Source organism: Patagioenas fasciata, chromosome 2 (assembly GCF_037038585.1).
Source record: "Patagioenas fasciata isolate bPatFas1 chromosome 2, bPatFas1.hap1, whole genome shotgun sequence".
Taxonomy (NCBI): Eukaryota; Metazoa; Chordata; class Aves; order Columbiformes; family Columbidae; genus Patagioenas; species Patagioenas fasciata.
Window position 1 is genome coordinate 150,350,467 of NC_092521.1, and position 20,999 is coordinate 150,371,465.

A 20,999-nucleotide genomic window follows, 5' to 3' on the forward strand; every position below is an offset into this window, starting at 1 on the left:
CATGACTAGTATGTTGGCAAATGCCTGATTCCAAATGGTGCGTTGTTGGGCAGGGATGGTAACCAAACACACCTGTACAGTTCTCCAGGCATGACCAAGTGCTGCATTTACTAATTTCTCTGGATCAAAAAATCTAAGAACCAATATAAACTGCAGACCAACATGAAGTGCAGTTCAGTTATTAGAGTGTGAGCCCTGTCTTTGCAGCTGCACATGTGGATACTATATAAGAGATATTTTCTGCTAAGAACCTTCTGAGCTAGTTTAACATGTTACTATTTGTTATGGATGTCTAATTTCCTTTTTTTTTTTTTTTAGCTTTGAATCATGTAATCACTGTCATCATTGGAAAGACAGCATGTTGTCTTGGCTTTGTAAGTGAATTATGTAGAAACATAGTTTCAGCACTTTATTTTCTGTAGAAATCACATCTGCCTTGACATGCTTCATGTTTTCTTTAGCCTTTTGGAAATAATGATCCCTATAAACCAAGCAGGTATTGTCAGTATTCATAAACTATTCTGAAATATTGATCAGTAGTTCATCATTGAATATATAAAATGAAGCTCACACCACTAGCCAGTTTCACAGGAGTTTATTTTTTGGAAGCTCCAAGTGCTGATTTCATGTTTTCATGATGGGTTTTCATCCTAAGATGTTTGCTGCACTGAGCATTGCCTCAGTTACTTGAAATATAAAACATAATACTCTATACATCTGGAAATAAATGCATAAGGTCACAATTTTATGCCTGATGTATCTGTCATAGGTTTCCATTAGTCAAAAAAGACAATACCAGTTTTAGCATTTTATCACAGGTGCTTCTATTTTCTAGGGAACTGCTTAATCATAAAGGTCAGAGCAATCATACTGGATAAGAGCAAAGGCCCACCTCACTCAGTATCTCTCCAGCATTTACCAGTGGCAGACCACAATAAAAAAGTAAGTATAATCAAAAATTCAATCAAGTTACTTCAGTTCGGGGACTTCCATACTGAACATTGGCTCCACAGCACTGAATTCAACAGCCCTTCTTGGATGTTGGGTGTAAAAACACTGTCTAACTGATATTTTAAAACACTCGTATTTCGGGGTGAGTCAGACATTGTCCTATTGAGTGTTCCCATTTCTTTATTTTAAACTTGAAGCTGGATAAATTCAACTGGTGACTGTGGCTGTTGAATTATGAGCAAAAGCAAATAATGACTTCTTATTTTTCGTCTTCATATTGCCAATTATTTTAATACCTTAGTTATATCCTCCTACTTATCTCTAGGAGCTTTCAGTGCCCTACCAAAAAAGTTTGGTGACTGTTCAACATATTCCTCTTATTACTCTTCTCCTCTCAGTTACACATTATGGACTTCTACTGAAGCCAGCATCAGAACAACTTACTTAGCTGTGAAGAGAACTGAAGATATTTGTGTTGACTTCCCATTAACATTGATGTGTCATTGTTCATTTCTATTTTATTGAAATGTTATGATTTTTGGCATTTTAATGTAATTTCTGTGGACATTGTCCAGTACAGAGTTCAAACCTAAAACTTCTTTTTTTATGTAACCTTTTATTTTCTAAGATATTCTTCAACATATTTTATTTAAAACTAGGTGATTCCAAGGTCATAATGTTCTTGCAACATCAGAAACCTAGTCTTCATCAGTAATGCATAGAAAACATGCAACTAAATTAAACTGTAAAGTGAATGGAACAGAATTGCAAAATGGGCAAAAGAGTAAACTGGTTCTATTTTGGCTCAAAACTAATGGAATACTTCAGATGAGGCAAGGCAAAAAGAAGCTTTCCGTTCTTTGAGGGATCCAAAAAAAAAAAAAACCAGTGGTGTTGAAATGAAGTATTTACTTACAGGCTTTTTCCAGCAGAGGCAGCGAAAATTGCAGATTTGGCATTAGGTTCACAAGGGAGAAGCAGGAGTGTGTTGCAAACACGTCTCAGAGGCATTGATGACAATGGACAAGAACTGGAGGTGCTACCCTGAACCCCAGCCTGGACTCTGCCCATGTCCACTCAGCTGACAGGTAGGAGCCCTCCTTCACAAACCCAGAGCTGGGCACTAGCAACAGGCTTGACCTTGCATTTTCCAGCAGTTCGCAGAGCTTCCTGGAAGTGCCAGTGCTCCAGAACACCTTGTAGCTCAGAGAAAACTACCCTGTGAAAAGCTGCTGCGCTGGAGATGAATTAGCTGGATGCTGCCTGTCTTGTCCTGGGTGTGGACACAAGCAGTCGATTTTCATAGGAATTTAATTATATTTGAGACTTCTCTCCTTCTTTAAAACATTGTTGAAATTGGCTGGGTGCTTTGCTGCGTGCTATTACAAAATGCTGTGATGCTCTGGTAAACACAAATGTTTTGTGTGTATTTTCTTAATTTTTCTAAAAAGTCTTCCTTGCCTGCTGCTTGTAGTTTCAAGGAGGACTGTGTGCTCCAGGACAGGGGACAATGCTGCCAAAATGAGACTGTGTCTTGCAGTATTTCTTTATTTTTAAATGCATGAAGTTCTGAAGGACATATTTTTCTACAGAGCTCCCTGTTTGGAGAGCGGAATTAAACCCAGGAAAATGTAAATAAAGTCTAAGATCATTCCACAAGAAAGAAATGAAAACAAATGCATGCTATAGCCACAGAAAATGTAAGGGACTGACTGAATTCTTCATCCACGTGGATGCCAGGTTGTCCTGCAAAGGAGGATGAATTTGGCTCAGAAGCCAAACTATAAGTCTGCAGCCTCCTTGGGGTTTGGTTCTGGTGCAGTGGCTCTGTGTTGCTGTGAATGGCACTTTTTGGGAACTGCGCCTTCCTTAAGTAATTCTGCAGCAGTGCAATCCTATATTTAACCAATTCAGGTATCTTGAAATACTTCATTGCTCAGGTTGAACATCACTGCACAGACCCAGAGATCAAGCGAATGTGTACTTGGTGCCCATTCTCAAAAGTCAGATGTTCCTTTGTAGAGGAACAGAAGGTGGGGAGCAGATGAAAGAGTGAAAATATTGTGCCAGACTTTCCTTTCCTTTTGTAAGGTGATAAAACTTTGAGGAAGTTTTTTTCTTTCCTTTTTTTGTTTGTTTTTCTGTAATACTCCCCATCTCTACTTGACTTTGAACAGAAAAGGGATTATTTAGGCATGTTGTATTTAGGCTGAACAGTTTCAGATGTAATGGTAACTTAAAACAACCTTGTATTTGTCTCAGAGAGACAATAGGGCAATAAAATCAGTGAATGCTGAAGTTTTATGGATATCACATCTGCAACAATTGCCTTCATTTCTCCTGGTGCGATTTGGAACAAGAACTTTCTTGTAAATGAGATACTTAGCGAAGAACAACACACCTTCACAAGAACCCTATCACAATACCAAATATTTTTTTAAAAGTAGATATTCATCTTAGAATGGAGTATCTCCAGCTGACTCAACATTTTTCTTTCTTACTGCTCTCCACTTGTGAATAGGTGCATGTCAGTACCTTGCTGTTTGTAACCGTTACAGAACCTGTATGTAAGAGCTAACAGACATAAAAGCATTCAATTTACATGAAGACAATGTTGGAAAGGGATTCCTTTTGAAAAATCCATCTGAATGTGGAAGATGGTACTTTCAGCATTTCTAAGATCCTTATTCTGCTTGTAGGAAAAAACACTGTTTTCTTGAATAGAAGTACACGAAAATTTAGTATTTGTCTGCAGATTGACATGCTGTATTTTAATGTAAGGTATTATTTAATAAGAATATAGTGAAGACTGGGCATATACTTTCTCAAGGTCATCTTAAGCTGATTAATGATGGGTTTGGATTAAGCCCAGACAAGGATTTCTTCACTGCAGTTTCCACTGTTGTAAATAACTTGTTGCAAGTACATGTTTACAAGGCTTTGGGCTGTAACCTGCTTGTTAGTCCAACACAGACCAGGGGTCTTGGTCCCGACAGACATCATTGGGATTTTCGTATAAGATGAAGAAATTTTCCCTGCACGGATCAACTGGGACCTTCAGTCCTTCTGTTCAGCAAGGCTGGAGGAGTGTCCTGTGGGAGAAAAGGAGACCTTGACTCTGCCAGTGTTGGTGAGAATGGAAATCACCCAGGATCTCTGTGGATGCTGTGAAGCAATATCTCCACAGCAGGACCTCTTCATAGAATCACAGAATAGTTTGGGTTGGAAGGGACCTTCAAATGTCATCTAGTCCAACATGCCTGCCATGAGCAGGGACATCTTCACCATACAGCACGTGGCAGAGTATGGCTGGGTGCTTGCAGGGCAACATCTCCCTTTCAGCTCCTCGCAGCTACCTTCTTCCTTTTCTGGAACAAAATGACACAGATTTCTTCTAATTTCCTTTGAAGATGCTGAGGTAGATCATTTCAGCTGTTTTTGAATGAAACCATCTGAAACATTGCTAAAAGCAAAGGCACTTTCTTTTTTTCCAGTTTATTATAATGATACTGTTAATATTATGATTGTATCCATTACAGAAGTTTCCTTTCAGGTTATTCCAGTTTGGAGTAATCACCATCTTGTTAGCTCTATAAAAGCACACTCTACTGTAGGGACTTGTGGCCCAAGAGGTATTAAAAGTAATGGTAATAAACAAGTCCTTAGGATTACTTTAACTGAACAATTCAAAGCTGGAAAAAGGTAGTTATCATAACCATGAACTGAGCTACCGTTATTGCAGGTATTATATTTCACATAAGGACATATAGGGCATAAAGGTACTTACTTTTATTCCTGGCATATAAAGTCAAATGTCATTCAAAAATTATTCCTTTCACAAGTATCTTCAATAGAGGAACAATAATTTGCATTAATGCAAATTTAGCAAGAAATAGGCAGGTTCAGCAAAAAAAGGGCAAAACTCTATTAAAATAGCTTGGCTTCAGGACACCAGCATGAAATTGTATTGAACACCGTTCACTGTTAGTGCGTAGTGCTGTTGAGAAGAACAAAACCTCAATAAATCAATGCACCATACCACTTTCACAAAAACCCCAGTTTGTACCTTTGATTTTCAAGACTGTGCTCAGTTCATCATTTGAGGCAACACTTGGCATCACTGGAACTGTTGTACAGGCTGCTGAATCACAGAGACCAGCTCTGCGTCCAGTGCTGTTACAGACTTTCTGCATGGTCTTGGGCAAATTATTCTACCTTTCTTTGCTTCTCTTTCCCCTGCCATTCTGTCTTATCTGTATAGTCTGGACTGTAAATTTCCAAGACAGGCATTCTTTCTGTGTACATGGTCAGTGGAAAGCCAAACCAAGTCTCAGTTCAGCTGCAGCCCCTGCACATTGCTATAATATTATGCAAATACTAGCTCATATCATAGGCATAAATGCAGTGTATTCTATGTAGTGAAACTGAACTCCTAGTAACAGGATCTCCCTCTAAAGCATCTACTCTAAAATCTCAGACAGATGGGCAAACTGCCACTTAGTTATGTACTGGTTTTAGAAAGCATGAAGTTTGGGAGAATATACATTAATGATGTTTTGTTGCAGCTCTAGCTCATGTTTAAGTGGGATTATTCAGCTTCATAGCTACTGTTTTTTTCCCAGCACACTATGCAGACAGAACTACACGCTTCGTGATAGAAAGGTCAAGCTCAGACTGTTCAGTTTCCAGACAGAAGTGTCAGCTGGCTGGGAAGAGGAGGTGCAGAAAAACAGAAACCACAATTGTGTTACTAGCTGATTCCATTTTAAAGATCACCTGCAAAATTAAACCACCATGCTCTGTCAAAATAAACCAAGACAAGCTTGTGCCTTTGTAGTCTGGGTTTTTAACTGCTGCCTGTCTTGATCTTTGTCTTTTAAAATTTCTCAGATAAGCAAAATTTACAAAGATAGCAGCTGTTGCAGAAGGTATTGAAAGCTTGGGGAGCTCCTACAAGCATGGTTGTATGTATGGCACCCAGTGGTAAGAGGCTTTTTCCTTTTTTATTTTCTTTTTTAAACACTTTTGCAGCTGTAGAAAGTTTCTATCATTTCTTATCCTCATTTTCCAGAGGGACAACACAGTTAACTGCATCCAAGATTAGCTTATTTCAGGGCTTCCTATGCATTCAAATCCTTGCTTATGATGTTTTCCACAGCTCAGTTAGAGCATAAAAGCCCAGTTTGTCCAAACAGATCTACTAAAGCAATGCTCCCACAGAAGACAGTCACCTCCCAGCTGAGGGATATTTTGATGGAAACCAGTCGAACCAGCTAACAATTGGCTGCCCTTTAAAAGGAGAGAAAAAGATTTTTCAGGTGTTGGGGCACACGTTGATGTTCTGCTAACAAACCTGTAGCAGGAGACCCTTTCCCCGGTACAGAGGCAGCCACGGCACTGCGTGAGCGCGTTAAAATTACGCTCGTGTAAGGTTGGTTTTGGAGGGCTGAGTCACAGGAGCAGCACGAATAAAGTGCTCCGCTTAGCTTGATGCAGCTATTTGGATGCCTAATAAATATTTATAGCCCCTCACCAGGGAGGTGATTGACAACACGGGGGCAATCCCTACCCATCAGTGTAGGGACGGATCCTGGAGGGCGGGTGGGCGTACGCGTACCGGGGCCGCGCTGAGACCGCATCCGCGGAAGGACTTAGGCCGGCCCTTGGCACCCCAGAGGTCCTTCCTGCCCTCTCCGCCAGGGGCTACGGCCCCCCCCCTAGAGCAGGACTCGCCCCGGTCTCTGGCGGGACAAGCGGCCGCTGGGCTGCGCGGCGCGGCCCAGCTCCCCCCGCGGGGCGGGGAGGGCAGGGCGCTGCCGCAGTGACTGCAGTCCCGCGGAGAGCTGCGGAGCTGCCCGCCCCGCCGCAGCCGGGCTGCCTGCAGGTGAAGTGAAAGTCGTCGGGGAGAGGGAGGACGAGGAGGAGGCGCGCAGCCGGCCCTGCGCGCTGCAACCGGCGGAGGCTCCGCGCCGCCACCGGCTCTTGGCGGCCACCGCATCCCGGCGCTCCCCTCGGCTCTGCTCCGCGCAAGTGAGTGGTACCCAAAGTTTGCTTTGCCGGGGGAGGGGGTGACCTTGGGGTGCCTAAGCCGCGGGCAGGTGGGGTTGAGCGGGGCGGGGGTCGGTGCTGTGGGGCTGCGCCCCCCACCCTCTCCCGACGGCGCTGCTCTCGCTGCCGCCTCCCGGGACCCTCAGCAAACTTGGGGAGGCGAAGGGCAGGGCGGGGCGTCTCGGGGGGAGCGGTGCGGATGTCTGAGCGGCGGGGGAGGCACCGTAGGCTCCGGTGGAGCGAGCCGGGCGGCTCAGCGCTGACCGCTCGTGGTTGGACTCTGGCGGCCGGACCGGGGTGGTTCGGTAGCGCTCCATCCTTCGGCTAGTCTGCTTGTCCCTGTGCGTACCTCTTTATGTCTTGTGCTTGTGAGCAAACTTATAAATATGTCAAACTTAGAAGTTGCTTATTGGTAAGCATGGAGTACCACAAAAATTACTTTTCCCCAAAAAATATGAAGGGGGGGGTGTATATTGTGTTGACTGTAGTCAGAAGCTTCCCACAACAACTGCTGCGCTTTTTGGAGGAGAAAAAAAAAAAATCCTTTAAGAATGTGCAGTTTGATTCGGAAGCTTTTCCTGTGAGTCAGGACTAAAGTGCCGCTCTCCGGACGTCTCAAGTGCAGGGTCCCCAAGTCTCGATGTGCTGCTCGGCTCCCAGGGACTGCATGAGGGTGGAAGATGCTCGGGGGGGTGCTTGGTGTGTGGCTTTGGTTGTGTGTGTGCCCTGAGGTATGATCTGCTGTCAACCAAGGGCCAACTTTTCTCTGCTGCTGCTGGAGTTAATGCAGAACTATTGTTAACTTAAAGAAGGTCAGAATTTGGTGCATCTGTATTTGGCGAAGTTCAGCCCTTGCATGCAGTACTGCTGGGCATGTTGATGTAAGTTTCTCAGAAGTGTCGTGTTTAGTGCTTTATTTTTGTGCTGCTGTTTAGAATCAGTCATTCTTAATTTGTTTTAGTTTCTTGTTCTTTCTCTGTCCTGATACCTTCAAAATATTTATCTGGAGCTCTGCAGATGAGCATTGCGTACTGCCAGGGAAATCACTGGCTGATTGATTGTGTGTCCTGAGTTGCTCAGAACAGTTGCAGGTAAACTACTAGGCAAAGTATTGCATAGTATCAAACATTAAGAAATAAACTTGGAGACTTTTAATTAACAGGCTTTATGCAAGTTAGAGATGAAAGTCAAAGCAATATTTATTTTTTTTCTTCTGACCTTGTGAACTGTGCGAAGTGCAGTGAGCATGCAGTTTGTATCATCTAGCTAAGAGTCATGTCTTTATATAGTTACCAAGCTAGAAAAATATAACAACTTTTTTTTTTCTTAACTGTATGTTTACCAAGAAATATAACATAATCTCTGATTCCTTTGATAACACCCAAACAAGTGCATGCAGGAAGTTCTAGGTGTGCAGTTGGTCTTGTTTTATGCACAGTGTAGCGGGTGCAGTGTTAACAGTGCTCAATGCTCTCTGCAGCCAGAAACTAGATGTGACTTCACGCTGTGTGTTCTGGAGCTCTGACTGATGTGCATAGGCCCAAAGATTTTATATAATGTCATAGTTCAGGCTTGTGGGTTTTGGAGAACCTTTATTCACAGATCACTGCGAAATTAGAGGAGGACATTTAGTACTGAGTATTTTTAATGCTTCTGTGCCTGGAACTATGTATTGTTTTTCCCTGGATGGCAGATGAATTATTCTAAAAGTGTTTTGACAATTTGCTCTAGTTTAGACTGGCTATATTTTCTAAAGCATTCAATGTACAACAATAACACTGTCATTGAAGAAAACTACTGCTTTTAGTTACTTTTTTTTTTTAATCTGGAATATGCTTCCCCCCTCCATAAAAGCATTGCCTTTGTATTCCTATTCATCTGGGGGTTATTGTTTCCTTTTTTTTTTCTTTTTCTTTTTTTTTTTTTTTTTTTTTTTAAACAGATAGGTGTTCTGAATAGCTAACTTGCTGTCTCCCTACTTTTGCTATTTGAAATAGCAATCTCCTGTATATTGCTTTGTGATAAATTACTGTGCTGTAACTTTTGGTTTAGGCTATAGGAAGAGGTGGAAAAGATAGCTTATCTTTTTTTCCTGATGCATTCCTAAGGAAGACAATACTCTGGAGTGGCAGAATTGTTTCTTAGGATAGTAAATTAATTTCTCTTCATTGAAGGTTAAAGCTTGGCAGCTGTCTAGTGTCAAGTCTTGTGTAATCGCTGCTGTCCGAGCAGTGGTTTTGTTGGGATGAGGATGACGTGTAGGCTGCTGTTGGTAATAGTTTGGATTTTGTAAGGTTGCCCTTAGTTGAAGGGCTCTCTTGTGTTTGACATTTGCTGTGACCTCTTGCTCTAAGCAAAAGGAGACAGTTAAGGATTTTGAAGCTTGTCTTCCACTCAGAGTTGAAAATGAGGATGTTTAGTTATAGTTCCTCCTCTAACTCTCAGCCAGGGTTGAATTTTCACTTTTTTGATATTTTGTTGCATCTCTGCAACACATATGGAAAAATTTATCCATGTACTGAGAAACAAAGTACTTAAATGTTGTTTTATAGATACAGAAGTCGTAAAGCAAGACTGACTTATTTTTATAATCATTATCTTGGTCAATCAGTACATGTTTACAGAGGACTATTAGAAGTTAAGTTACAAACAGTGAAGAAAGCAAAGAGGAGAAAGTAGAGTACGGGTGGCAAATATGGGACTAAGAAAAAGAACAATGCAATGAAGCAAGAAGCAAAGGATGTGAAGCAAGCTGAGAGGGAGGGAACTGAGGAAATAACTGGGAAAGTGGGGTGGAACTAATGTTAGCTGGCAGGGAAAGAGGAAAAATGTGGATTTTCTTTTTTCTATTTGACCCATCACTTGTATCAAACTGTAATGAGTTAATGATCTGATAGAAGATGAAAGGTTATTTTTACTTACCATTCCTTAAGCTGATCCTGCATTTGACATGTTTGTGGTAGGCAGGAGCTCAAGCCTGTAGAGAGGACTTGTACTGCAGATCCAGCTTAGTTATCTTAGCCCGGTTCTGGTAACTGATTAATTGATTTTGTGTACTACCTCAGTTCTGGGCTTTTCTGCTGAAGTACCCCATGTGACTGGTTTGTCGTGGTACCTGTACACATTTGCACTCCAGCAATGATACCGAGCCTGGGAACAAGGGTGTACCGAGGGTGGTTGGTGGCAACTGCCTTCCCTCAGAAATAGCCTGGCTGGTGTGTAAATTGCTGACCCGGGGGTGAGGCCTTCCCAGTCCAATGCAATTGTTTGGCACTTTGGACCTCTTCCAAAACAGTGCTTTCCAGCCAGGTATTGCTGATTCCTTAATTCTGCAAAAAATAAATTGCTTTTCCTTGAATTTGTTGTCTTGATCCAGTGAAGACTTGTGCATAATACTTGACATCAAGTTTATCTGTAAGTCCCTCTAGATTTGTGTTTGTAGATTTGGATTCACTAAAGATGTCTGGGAACTTGTATACATAGTTTATATATGCAAAACTGCCTTTTTTCTTTGACACTGTTGAATAGTAGTGTTTCTTCAATTTTTCATTTAATGTAAGCTGGAATTGGCTATATTCTTGAATGCCTCAGAATTCATTAAATAATGGAATGGTAGTTTTCCAAGTCAGCATGAAATGAAATAACTCCAAACATGTATATAAAACAAAACAAAAAGTAAAACTCTAAGATATTTGCTGCCAGCACTGAGGTATGCTGCCAGATGATGGGATAATATCATAATTTGTGCCAGGGAGGTGGGCCATGCGAGGAGAAGAAATAGGTTTTGTGTTGGGGATGAAATGCATCGGGACATTGTAGCGTCACTCCAGAAATATACCTTGATGGTAAAGTGGGTGGGTTTTTTTGTTGTTTTGTTTGATTGTTTGTTTTTGTGTTGTTTTGTTTTGTTAATGGCATTTGAAATGATCAGTTGTTAGTCCTTTTGCCCTTTTGCTCCAGTTTCTTGAGTGGGGGAAGGGGAACAAACCCTCCTTTAGCTCCCCGTTGGAAACCTCTCAAGAAACTCTTCACTGATTCATTGGAGCATCTCCAAATCACTTGATACAATGTTTGAGTTTGTGCAATTCAATGGTAGATCCATGAAGTCTTGTGGGCCATGGCTGTTTGGGTTTTTCATACAGTGTAGCTTTTGTATTTATTACCATATAGTTTTGTTTTTTTCTTTTTTTTCCCCTTGTATATCTCTTCCTTTCTTTTATAGCATTCTGCATCTCTTTACTTTAGGGTCTGAATTTTCTCTTTCTAAAGTGCAGTTTGTGAATGTGTGCTTTTTTTCTTTTTATGCAGTATAGACTAAAATCAGTTTGTAGTTCTTAAGAGGCGCAGGGGAAACTTACTTTTCTGTGTCCCTTCTTTGAGCATGCTGAGAGTCAAAATGATGCCTCCGTGAAAGTCAGTAGGAGTTTGGTTGAGTGCATCACAAGATGGTTGAGGTTGGCAGGGATCTACAGGAGTCATCTTGTTCAACCTTCCTGTTCAAGCAGGCACACCTAGAGCTGGTTGTTCAAGTGGCTTTTGAGCATCTCCAATGGTGGAGACCAGGGCCTCTCTGGGCACCCTCTGCCAGTGCTCAATCAGTATTGCTAAAAAAGACGTGGGTTTCTTTGAGACAGAACTTTAAAGGAGTCCTTTCAAGATTTGTGATTGTGAGTGTTTGATGAAGGATGCAAATTAAAACAAATAAAACACCACCACAACAAAAACTTATGGGGTTTTGCTTATTGCTGAGGTGCTGTATGTGTCTCCGTGCTGCTCAAACTCAGAACAGTTGGCATTTTACTCTTCAGCTTGCCTACCTGGTGCTTCTCTTTCATTCAGTTTTTCTTGTGATCTGTATCCCAAATGTTTCTTGTGCTCATGCTCATTTCCTTTCCAAGGATGGAGCAGGAAACCTTGCTCGCACTACTGGCTAAAGGACCCCTTAAGTCTGGAAGAATGCAAGCTGGTCTGGTCAGATGTAGGAGTTCTGGACAACACACATCCCAACATACATGCATACCCCCTGCTCCTTTTTTTTCTAGGTGTGATGTTAGGGCTGACCCAGCTGGTGCTGGATGCTCCATCTCTCTGTTCCCATGTCTGGATGCGCAGTTCAAGCAGACCTCTCTCTGTCTGGAAACACAAGTCTCAGAGGAGATTTTCTGGGGAACAAACAAAATATGTATTTATTGTAATGTGTTCCTAGAATTTCAAAAATGTTACAGGCTGTGAAATGTGTTACTGCATGATTAACATTAGCAATGTTACTTTCCTTAGAATTAATTGAACTATATTGCATAAATTCAGTCTTGCCACATAGCTCAGGTATAATGTGCAGCATAATATGCAAGGCTGCTTATAATTAGGTATTTAATAATTGTTTTAGAAACTAATTGTATATAGCTTTTCAACCTAGGAAGGTTCTTAAAAGTGAAGTGTAGCAATATTAACTTTTTCTTATCATTGGCATACTATTTCCTGTTTAAAACAACTTTTTCTTGCAGTACTGCATAAAATGGAATAATAGAAGACCCTCTACAAGCATGCCAGAATTCAGCATTACATTACTGTTGGATATTGGGCTGCCAGTGGGGAAAATCTATAGGGTTCTCTTGGGCTCCCATAGAATATGGGCTGTCAAGATAGTTAAGACTGCGTATTGCTTTGGTAATGGTGAGTCTTACCTTGGAAACTCCATCTGTCTGGCAAGAATCTAAATTCTGCAATTGGGAAATATTTTCTGTCCTTTATTGCTATGGCTTTGTATGGGAGCTACTTGGAAATGTTTGCTGGAAAAAGTTTTGTAGAATTATTTGTCTTCATTTTGAAATCCATAAGGATGGGTTATACATATTTGTTACCAAGTCATGAAGTATGCAATTAGTACTTTGGCTGAACATGTATTATCCATTCAATGAGGAAATGCTTTCCGTTGTAATATATTTTAGTGTGGATAATCCTCTTCTAACATAATTGGAACGTGGAGCTAATACTTAAACATCTTCAGTTTAAAGATTGATGGAATAGTTGTAGTACGCTACTGTAATATCAGAGAAGTGCGAAGGAGTCACATATTATAAGCATGACTGTAAGATTTTTGTACTCCATCCAGTCCCATTTCTAGCAATCTCGTATGTGGTGGTATAGTCATTATAAAGACTTTAACTGGCTAAGAGCTTGCCAGCTTGCATTTGCCAACTATGCTGAAATCCTGGCCAAACTTTTAAAGCGCGTGCAGTAATCTGCAGTTGGCTGAGAAGAGCGGATATAAATAGATGATATGGTTCTGAATTACAATTGATTATTGAAATTCAGCTAGTATATAATGGATAGCCATAAAAAGGCAACATTGTTTCACTAATATGAGACTTTAAATTAATGCAGAATTTTTAAAAAATTTATTTAGCAAAGTTAATGTTTATCACAAAATCATAAAATCTAGCTCATAGTTTCATGACTCTTTGAAAACAAATATATTTTTCTGCTCTTAAAAAGAAAAGAGCTATGGTCTATCATCTAGTTGGCTTCCAGTAGCAACAGTTCATTATTATATTCAGGGTTAGTAAAAAGTTTGATTAAGACAGTGTATTTTACACGTAAATTGCTTACAGAATACTGGAGAGCAGTGGTATCTAGCTGATGGTCTTTTCAAAATTATTTCCATTGCCTTCTCCCAATACTAAATATTTTTGGCCAGATTGGAACTTTAAAAATGGTAAAATACAAAGTCTTATTCATGGAATCTCTATATAGTACATTTCAGAGGCTAGAATAACATCAAGGGCAAATTGCATGACATGTGGCATGTATTTTAAGGACTAGAGCAGCCTCCCGCTCACAGCAGGGGCAATTGTGATGTCAGACAAGGTTGCTCAGGGCTTGATCCAGTCATGTCTTGAAAAACTCCAATGTTGGAGCCCTCACAACCTCTCAGGGGAACATGTGCTGCTGTTTGACTTTCCTCACAGTGAAAACAGCTTTATGGATTATGGGTTTCTCTAACCTGTATGGTTGGTGTGTGCTTCTGTGTTAAAACTTACCTTCATTGTTTGTGTTGTCTAACAGGAGGTTTTGCAGCTTGATTTTAAAAGAAAAGGCTCAGCTCCCTGACTTAGGTGTTTCACTTACATGCTTGGGCAGGTTCTTTTGCATGCAGAGAAGCTGACTGCCTCAGAATCCAGCCTAAAATAAGCTAAACTCCACTTCCTGGGTAGGAGGTGCAGAGGGCAAGGAAATGCTGAGTGTGGGTTATGTTTGATATCCTGTCTCCACAAAGCTGAGGCATCTGAGGCAATGCCAAGTGCAAGAAGTCAACGTCTAGCCTATGCAAAGCAATGTGCAAGGCTGAGACCAGGACCTAGTTCCTGAAGCTCTGAGGCTTTGTGTTGTGCCGCTAGAAAAGCCAAGTTGTTGACTTATCTGTGCTCTGAAACTTGGGACCTGATTTTTAATAGTTTTGCTCATTTTAGGTCAAAGACAAGCAGGTTAGTTGGAAGCACTTTCGGTAGTGTTTCAACTTAGCTTGTGTATTGCTGTCTTTGAACTAGGAGTTCTTCTGTAATAGGTGTCATGTGAATGGTGATTTAAGGAATTACTGTTCTGCAGCCTCCAGTTAGCACTTCCAGCATGACTTGGCAAGAAAATAGGAAAAGACCTTCATGAGTTCCTCAGCCTAAGTAGGTTTAAACCCACATCTCATGTACCCTGGTGTTTTAAGCTGCTGAGGGCTGTTTGTGTGTGTTCTGTTGAAACTCTGCAGCTGGATGAGCAAATTTTAACATTCATGGGGGCAGGAAAGCATAAAGCTATTTCCTTTTTTTAGTGTGATTGTGATGATGAGAAAATGGACCAATGAGTGCTAATACCACTGAGCTGGAGTTCACTGTCTGAAGATGCAGCCTCTCACGCTTTGTCTGTGTTACTGTGAAGTTTCTAACTGCTGCTTTATTCACTTATGGTATTAACAATCAATACATCAGCTGTCAGTATGCTAATAAGCATCATTAACTAGCCTCAAAGCAGGTAAATGACACAGCTGTTGAAAAGGAAGGGGCTGCATGCAGCTTCTCTTTCAGCTCTAATGGATGGAGCTCAAGGGGAGAAAACTTAAGGACAAAAACTTGGAGGCAGATGAGTCTAAGTGTAAGATTGTTCCTTTTTATGTTTTCTTTAATGTTAATGGAGCACCAGCATGCACTGGAATTATTTGGTGGAGTTGTATTGTTTTGGTGTCTAACAACTCATGGCTGTTTATTAGTTTCTGAACATTATTGAAATTGCAATATGACATGTGAAAGTTTCCAAATGATGAAGTGAGCACATTAATTCTGTCTTAACTTAGAAGCTCTATCCCTAACATATGAGAAATGTTTCTTCTGTGTCTGCTTGACAAAGGTCACTGTGCCTTCCTTGGTTACTTGTAGGTACAGATTTACTGGTAGGTTCACTGTTATTTTTACTGGTTTCAAGATGCTGTCTTGTTCATGCTAAATGTTATAAATTTTCTTTATAAGTCAAGTGTCTGTATGAGTAAATATTAAGATCCTATTACTGTGGTTTTGTAACTTCATAATGAAAATCTTGTAACCAGTTCTTTTATGGGATTCTCTTTATGGTCTTTGGCACAGAGCTGGGTCTCTGGATTGCTCAATGAAGACCAGCCCTCTGAATGCTTTATACCATTCACAATAAATCAGACCATTCATGAGCATCCATCACAATAATGAATTGGCTTAAATTTCTCTGCCTACACTTGCGTTTGCAGGAGGGTTAAGAGGAGAAACACTTCTGCTGGGCGGGTGAAGATAAGTGGGCACTGGGCCGGGAGATCTGTGGCACAGGGAGGAGTTCAACATCCCCTGTCCCTCACTGGACTCGGGACTCCTGTGCTGAGAGATAAAGGCGGGATGGGAGTGGGCTGGGCTGCTGCTAAAATCCCTGGAGCAGGAGGGAGGCAGCGGCTCCTGTTCCTGGCTGCACCACCCGCCACTCTGGACTACAGCTGGGTGCACAAGACAGGATTTGTCCTTGACAGGACATCTGTGTCTTAGCTCTCATATTGGCAGGGCCTTGTTTTTTGGGGCTCTGGGATCAATGCGATTTTATGTATCCAACAGAGTTTTAAAGGTTATGCAGGGTGTTGTGTGCAGGGCAAGAACAAGAGTCTCTTTCTTACACAAGGCTGCTGGCAATGACCAGCTTTCTAGAGTTTCTGGCAACTTTTAATCAATGACAAAATTTTACTTTTCCTTACTAGCTTTATTTTTACGTCTGACATTTTAAAAATTTTGAACAAATATCTTTAAAGGGCAGCGAGTAAGCTGAAAATTAAGACGCAAAGATATGAAGTGCAGTGATGTGAATATTTAAACCACTAATCTCATTTGTCTTTTCCCTTCTTTGGATTATGATACTTGGAGACACTCCTGAATGGGGTTCTGTTGCCTCCCCCTAAAGGGAACCCCAATTTTTGCACTTGTTTAACTCGTTGTTTTGCTCTCTAATGCAAGAGGGAGCTCAGTAAAGGTACTCTTTATCCTTAAGAATTTTAAAGAATAGCAGAGACCTGAACCAGATGTCTGATTCCTGAAAACAGGGAAGTTTTATTTGGTTGAGTGGTTGTGTTTTGTTTGTTTGTGGGTTGTTTTTTTTCCCTAGATTTCGGATTTCAAGGCACCATAGCTAAATGCAGATGTTCTTGTGCACAGTAGCTAAAGTGCCACTTGTGTGTGGGTGTGACTTGTGCATCTACTTGGGGTGTTGGACTCCTCAGTTTATGCCTGAATCAATGTCAAGGGTGCAGGGGTGTGTAAGGAACAGCATTTGGATGCTTTCATATATCCAAAGTTGAAGCTGTTCTACTTTAGTCTTCCATTTGGAGAAATTAATTTCAAGCGGAAAGTATGTTAAGAGCTACTTTTGTTTACAAAAGCACACATTATTGCTGAAGAGACTTGGAAGGATTTCAGATCTGCTTGTGCTTTCACATTAAATGGATGATTTCTGGTGTTCCTGTTTCTCTGCCTTAGCTCCGTTGTTGCTGTATTTGTTTCTGCACTTCCCTGTTGAATTGCCTCTGTTTGTCCCAGGAAGTCCTCAAGCCGTTCTGTTCCCACGTAGGTAGCTTAAGGTATGCTCTGGGGTTTCTTTTGCAGCTACTGGCATCATCTCTGCTTGGCCCATGGATGGGAGCGGAAACAGGATTTTCCCAGTTTACATTGTCCTATACAGTTCAATTAGTTACATTTTGTATAGCTTAATGTGGAATAACTCCACCCTCAGCAGAGACATTGAAAGGTTTGAGTTGGAAGGAGCCTTAAAGATCACCTAGTTCCAAGCCCCCTGCCATGGGCAGGGACACCTTCCACTAGACCAGGTTGCTCAAAGCCCTGTCCAGCCTGGCCTTGAACACTCTCAGGGATGCGGCATCCACAGCTTCTCTGGGCAGCCTGTTCCAGTGCCTCACCACCCTCATGATGAAGAATTTCTTCCTTATATCTAATCTAAATCGACCCTCATTGAATTTAAAGCCGTTATGCCTTGTACTATCATTACCTGCCCTTGTAAAAAGTCCCCTTCTCTCTGGACAGCTCTCAGACCTGCTCCTTGGATGTGCAGTGGCAGATTTTTGTGTCATTTCTCCCTTGTGTGAATTCTCGTGCCTTGCAGAAGGAGAAGCAAAAGGGGGAAAACACACCTTTTATTATGGAGTGAATGAGTAACAGCAAAAATATAAATTGAAAAATCTAGAGTATGCTTTTTTTTTCCTAAATGAAGGGTTTAGTGTTAAAATCACAGTGGAGATTCAGAATATAGAATTTAACTCAATTTCATTATGAGGTTTAGAATTTGTAGTCTTGAAGTTCTAGCAAAAGGAGCCATATCATATGAGAATTTGAGGAGTTGTTTAAGGAATATTTTTGTACAGTGAGAAGTCTTCAAACTGCGAATCATGTATTCAGTGAATGTCCCAAACCATTAGAACATGAAAAAGGGTCTAAGATTATATCTTAAGAAACAGTAGTCTTCCAGATCAAACTCCTTTTTCTGTAGGTAAAGAGATAATTTATGAGTTTTTAATACTTGGGATTTATGATAATTAGTGTTCCTGACATAAAAGAATGTATGAGCAGTATCAACTAATAATGCGGGTTTGATTGCCACCTGTAGTTTTACTTTAAATGTTATGAGCATTGTAATTTAGCCAGTCTGGGATTAAATTAAATCTATGAACTAATTAAAAAAAAAAAAAAAAAGCCAACCAACAACAACAACAACAAAAACCCCCACAAAACAACCAAACAACATCAAAGCAACCGAAACAAACAAACAAAAACAAAACAAAAACCCCAAACCCAAACAAAACCCAACCAAACAATAACAACAAAAACAACCAAACAACAACAAACCAAACCTAACCTAGAAGAACTGCAGACTGAAGTTTGGCAGTGTAACATTTTTCTTGCCATATGCTATTTGGGAAAGCTGAGGTTTCCCAAAGTTAAATGTTTACACGGGATTGTGTTCCTCTGAAAATTCATTAGGGATATAAGTGAAGTGCATTGCTCAGAATTTTTCACAAGTGGTTCACCAAAGAGTAATTCTCAAAAATACCACAGTTAGTCTGAATTACTGGGTTTGGTGGTGGTTGGGTGGTGGACATGTGGGTGGCCTTTTTTTTCTTTTTTCTTTTGTTATTCAGGATCTGTTATTTAACGTGACACTGTATAAAATGTCCCCAAATCAGGCCAATAAGTGTTGGTGGCCGAGCTTGTGATGCTTCAGTCAAGTATTTCTTTATTACATTTCCCCTTTTCTTTTTCATTTCAGAAGCATTGTGTCTGCAAAGGAGTTAATGATATTTTATAAATTGTATATATGTGTGTGTGTGTCTGCAGATGTGTCTGTGTATATGGGTGTATATATCAAAATAAAAAGCTGTATGAGTACATACTTCATTTTGTACGGTAATACAAGTGTATTGACACCTGATCTATAAATTTCTTTGGGATTAACAGCATTATTCATTCAAACACTGAAGGTGCAGAAACTTTTTTTTTTTTTAATTTTTAGAAATTAGGTTACACATAGTGAGGTTCTAAGAAAGAATTAAATACCACCTCCCTTCTTAATTCCCTCATCCAGCCTCCCTTGAGAGCCCAGTGCCTGCACCACCTTCCCAGCCCAAAGTTAACCATTTCTTCTTTGTTGTAGGTAGTGAGGTATCTCCGTGAGGTTGTTTGGGGAGTAAGACAAGATCCTTAAAGTCACTTTGTTGAAGGCTGCTTGAACTCCTGCTATTGTGGACCGCAGGGTACCATGTGAACCCCGCTGCCTGGGAGTAAAGCAATGGTTCAGTTCATGTAATGCACAACTTCTCTGCTTTAAAGTTGAAACTGAGTTCATGTTTATTCCTTTGAATGTTTCATATTTAAAAATGAAGAGTAATCATCTGTAGTGGCATACTAAACAAACTGCTTTTTTTCCTCTTCAGAAACATGTTTCCCCTGGAGTATTCAGCAGGAGCAGTATGAGGCAGTTGCTGTGTTCAGAGAATATAATTTCTTTCCTGGCCCTGCTTTTTCTCCGAACTTTTATCTTGCTAAAATGAATATTTTACGATTAAGAACACTTGGTCACATCTGGTACTTCTCGAAAATGGTTGCTTTTCCAAGAATAGCATGCAAACATGAAATCGGAATTGCAAGCAGATGTTTGCTAATATGGCCATAGATAACCTTTCAGCTTCACGCTTAATTTTCATAAATAACCATCTGTAAAGAATGCAGATTAATACAGAAAAGAGATAATCTCTGTCAGTGTTAATATGTTAGCTTTACTGTGTTGCTGATGTTGTACTTATTACTATAAAATAGCATTATTTATCGCATAAAATTATCAGCCGCTGTTTTCGAAAAAGTGACATTTTATCATTGCTTTTTTACAACCTGGAAATGCTTGCTTGCCTTTTTGTTGTTGTTGTTTTTAAAGAACATAAGATGACTACCTGGGTCAACAAAATTGCTAATTATGGCTTAATTCTTCCACCCATCTATATATTGTTTGTCAGTGTGCTGCAGAATGGAAGGAATTTCTGGTTGTTTCTCCTTTTTGCCTTTGCATTTTCAGTGAGCTCAGTGTGGCTCTTGCAGCAGGGCTGGTAAAAGCGGGGTATTGGCTCCTTTGGCCGCTGGCCTCGAAGAAGCACATTTAAGCTTATTAAAAAAAAATCTATTCATGAGGCAGGCCAGTATCATTTGGTTCTCTTATATTATTCCCTTTTAAAATTATATTTAGTATTGGATGATTCAGCTGACAGATGCAGCTGACAATAGTCTTCCTTCATTAGAAGGTCTGCTTGTTGTTGCTGGAGCAGGAAACAAAGGCGGATGCCATAGTGCCCACTGCCCGTGCCCTTCTCGAGGGGTCCTTGTCACAGTGGGACCTTAATTGGTGGCAAAACGTAGTCAGATGCCGTCATAGGAAAGTCATGACACGGGACAGTGTCAGAAGTGTCCCTTGGGCAGTCGGAGCTGCGGTGTCTGGATGCTTGAAGCATGAGGCAATTGCCATCTGCTTTCTGCAGAGGTACCCAGTACTTCCAGTCTTTAGTGCATCTCTCAGTGGTGTTTTGGGAGTTCAGGATAGGGGTAACTACTCATGAATCTGAAAAATATGTGTTAGCAGAGGCAAGTTTGGAGAGGGATGCAAATTACCCACTCTGTTTGTCTGAGGGAGGAACAGTGTAAAGGAGAGGTGTGGTGCGTTGGTGTGGTGCTGCCTGGGCTGTGCCACCAGCCAGACCCCACAGATGTCCTCCCCAGCTCAGGAGAGTGATGCTGCGTGGTTTAGCAGGACTGGGTGGGAACTGGGCAGGCAGAGAAGGGAGGGATGGGTTAAGCGCCGAAATGGGTTCATGCAAGAAAACAACAAACCCATAGAAGAGAATTTTTTTTGTTGTTGTTAAGTTTAGAAACTTAGAAACCTGGACTCTTGATGAG

At 40.9% G+C, this 20,999-nt stretch overlaps 1 protein-coding gene across 1 annotated transcript in view; it reads left to right on the forward strand.

The window, feature by feature from the left end:
* Positions 1 to 6,739: 6,739 nt before the first annotated feature.
* Positions 6,740 to 20,999, forward strand: part of KIAA1217 (KIAA1217 ortholog) — a 362,847-nt gene continuing 348,587 nt past the window's right edge. The window contains exon 1 of the mRNA XM_071805232.1: positions 6,740 to 6,981. The gene's annotated coding sequence lies outside the window, so the exon portion shown is untranslated. The remainder of the gene's footprint in view (positions 6,982 to 20,999) is intronic.